We start from the raw sequence: 4161 nt of genomic DNA on the forward strand, positions 1-4161 counted from the left end.
AGCTAAAATTATACCTAAAAGGTTTGCTGGTTCAGCAAATATAACCGATCAAAATATGATTATCTATAATTTTTGCTAAGGGGAATATGGTTGGAGTTCAAAACTTTTACATATTCTCTAAAAATTGACACCTAGATGCCACCTAAGTGCCATGTATACATTTTAGCTAAGGGTTTTATTCCCTTGAAGATGCTCTTAAAAGTCAAAAAGGACATGTATATTAAGACGGAGGGAGTGGTAAAAAAGATTAAGCTTGTTTGATTTTCACGGAAATTAAGAAAAGCGTAGTGAAAAAGAGTAAATTTAGTTGAAAGGTGGGTAAAGTGGTGACACCTATCAAAATTTAATAATAGATATGAGACAGTAGAGAAAGTAGTTGGTGTAATTTTGTTTATTTAATAAAAATAGAGTAAAAAATAGAAAAATAATGGATGTAATAGTGAAAAGTAGTGTTCAAAAATAGGTTCATTATTTTTGGGAAAAACGTCAAAAAAGAATAAGGGTCAGTTAAAAAGGTAAACATGGAGTAGTTAACATAGATGTCTGGGAGCTTGAGGCGTCATTCTTGTAAAACGCAATAACTGTATTTAATTATTTATCTGTATCAAAATAGGTTTTGTTTTGGCTTTTTGGATGTAATTTGGGATGAAAAAAAATATATTTTTATATATTATTTATGAACTTTCTTTTTCTGAAAATAAATAAATTAAAAGCTATATAATTTTTAGAATAAATTAAAATAATATGTAAAAATATATTTTTATACCTCAAATTATATGAAAAAAGATAAGAACAACACTAGTTTTGAGACATAAAAAATAAAGTGCTAATTTTAGAATTTGACAACCTTTTATCAAGTCTATACTATATATACAATTAATATCGAAACATTAAAAGTTTGGTCGGTCGAAACTTGGGCCGAATTAGAGACCTTTTTATATAATCAGTTATCCTTTATCTTCTTTATATTTTCTAACTAAAAAACTCAATTTTTAAAAATAACATCGGACAATATAGCAATTACCAAATACCTTTTTTAACTAAAATACATTATCTTTTTCAGATTACTAAAAATAGCATATGCAGCATATATATAACAAACATAATATTATTATATATAATTATTAATAAACAATCGATGATGTCCGTCAAGTTTTATCAGTTGATCGATATTATAATTCTATGGGTCTCTTTAATATATAACGTGTTTTAATAAAAAAAAATTTAATCAATTAAATCAAATATTTTAAAATTTAGTGATCAGTATGGCCAATTTATATTTCAATTAAATAAAATACAGAGAATACGGGATTCTGGATATATTTGACTAACATAGGAGCCAAAGCGTTCTGCGACTTGAGAACCTCCTCGTTCGGACACTTCCGGGAGAAAATTTTGTCTGATATTATTTATTTAATGTGGACTTTAATTTTAATAGATTGTTTTTAATCTTTAACTTTTAATGGAATATTTGCGATTTTGATTTTACGGGGATTTCTCGATAAATTGTTGCAAAGTTGATATTGTAGATTCTTTTCGATTTAAGCACATTACTTCATAATCTCATTGATTTTAGTAAGATTTCAAAAAACTTAAAATATATTAAAACAATCCCACAAAATTTCTCATTTCATGAAATCCAAAAATATCCATCAACATTTGAATATCATCAGATTTTAATAGATTTTAAACAAACTCAATTGAATACAATCAGATTTTTAAGCTAAGATAAAATCATAATTAAATACCACTAGATTTTGTAGCATAATTTAAAATCTCACATGAATCCCCAAAAATTTAATGGATTTTAAATAATCAGTGGAATATTCTCCGAATTTATGAATAAGAAAAATATGCTTTAAAATTCCAATTGAATACATCATGTACTTTGACGCCTGAAATTTCTAAGATTTAAATAACTAATTCGGAATGAAAAATAATTCATACACAACCTTGGGTAAAAATATATTAAATAACGATATTTTTTATGATCTTTGTATTCATATAAATATCATCAATTAAAATATTTCATCTCAGTTATCATATTATTTTAGACAAAATTTTGTAACCAATTTTGTGCATCTAACATTTTTCATCAAATAAATTTCTAGACACCACACATGGTCATTCAAATGACACAAAAACCCAAAAAACTTTAGAAAAACAAAAGAATAAACATAATCACGGGTGCTAGGCCTACTCAACCTTTTTAAACTAGTGCTGCAAAATTAATAAAAAGTTCATGTTAATAATTTTATACTTGTTTGTATTTATCAAATATAATTAATGATAAAATACATAATAATGAAATATTTGACAATCATAAATGATATTTAATATATAAGTTACATATATAATTACAGATTACATTATGTAATATAATTAATTGGGCAGTTACTTGTTTATAAGGTGAAGGGAGGAGAGGAGGAATTTTACTAGAAAAAGTATTAAATAGAGCTTATTTGATCTCCTTTTCGGAATCTAAAAAATTTCTCTTTTCTATTTATTTATATTTTACATAATTTACATTTTCAAAAACAAACCACATCTTTTAAATATATATTACCAAAACTAACTATATAGTACATATTATATTTAGTAAAGTTAATAAAAATGATTGTGCATGAAAGTTTTTTCATAAATATGATTTTAGATGATTGTGTTTGCATTTTGAAAATTTTGTGATGACGATTATGTCTCCACTTTGAAAAATGAGAGTCTGTTCATAAAATAATTTTTGTGAAATATTATAGAGTCAGGATTTCGATAACTAATTTGACTTGAAAAACTCAATAAGTCTTATAAGTAAATTATAATTTTTTTTTTATTAAAACTAGTAACAAATTATGAAGAGGATCACGATGAAGTACTTGAATAGTCTATTGTATAAATTGGTGATCAGGTAGACGTGTCTCAATTTATTGCTTATTATGCTATAGACATCGAAGTTGATAATAGTAATAAGAATGCAAATTCGAACACTAATTTTTGTGGGAGATGAAGTTGGGTATGTAAAATTCACGAATGTGTTGAAAGAAATGAAAATGAGGATGTGGTATATATGTGATATGGTTGTAGATATTTCATTAAGAGATAACTTTACGAAAATGTTTGTTTGAAATGTTGGTTTATATTGACTTTAAAATGTTTAAGTCGTGATATATGTTATATCATTCCAACGGATAGTGAGAATGAAAATTAATGTTATATTTCTGTAAAATTATGAATCCTATAAAGTACAAGAGTCAAAAAAATATTTGATAAAATAACTTAAAGTGGAAGATATTACATTTGACTTGTATTTATCAAATATAATTAAGAATAAAATTTATATTAAATATATATTTGAAGATTATAAATATTAATTAAGTGATATTTAATATATAAGTTAGAAATATAACTATAGATTACATTGTTTAATGTGATTAATTGGAAAGTACTAGAAGCCCAATTGTAAACTCTACGAACGAGAGTCGGCTGTCATCCATAATTTTCAACCATCTGTCACCGCCCCATCCTTCCATCAACCCACATCCGCCACAACCATTCTCTCATCCCATTTCCTCCGTTTCTGAATCTTTAATTTCTATTTATTAGTTTCTTAATAAAATCGATATCTAATTCTTTTTGGAAGTGATCTCGTTGCTGATCCGTCGTTTTGGTACGTTTTTGATTTGTTGTCATGCTGCGTTAAAAATGATTTCTGCGGTGTATTAGGTATTCGGGACAACCCGCTTCAAATCTGGAGACTGGAATGGTGGTGATTATCGCGAGAGCTCACCTCGCACAAAAAAGGATTGTTCAATATATGGGACTTCCGCACCCCCAACCTCAGTTGATGTAACTGATGGGTATAACCTGGTCTATCACCGGTTTTAAATGTGCGCAGATCAATTGTGATCCTATTATTTTCTAGGATGTTGGTGTCGACCGGATTGCTCGAGAAACCTTTGTAATTATTATTATTATTAAGAATATTTATAGTCTATCTATTAAGCTATCTTAAAACAAAACGGCGATTTACTTAGCTCGTTTTTTGTTTCACAATCAGGTTGTAGTTGTCAGTTTGGGATTTGTTCCGGCTGTGTTCCAGTATTTTATTTTCAATAAAATTTTATTGTTCGTCAAAAAAAAAATTGGACAGTACTAGTTCATGACATG

Source organism: Daucus carota, chromosome 3 (genome assembly GCF_001625215.2).
Source record: "Daucus carota subsp. sativus chromosome 3, DH1 v3.0, whole genome shotgun sequence".
In the NCBI taxonomy this organism is placed as follows: domain Eukaryota; kingdom Viridiplantae; phylum Streptophyta; class Magnoliopsida; order Apiales; family Apiaceae; genus Daucus; species Daucus carota.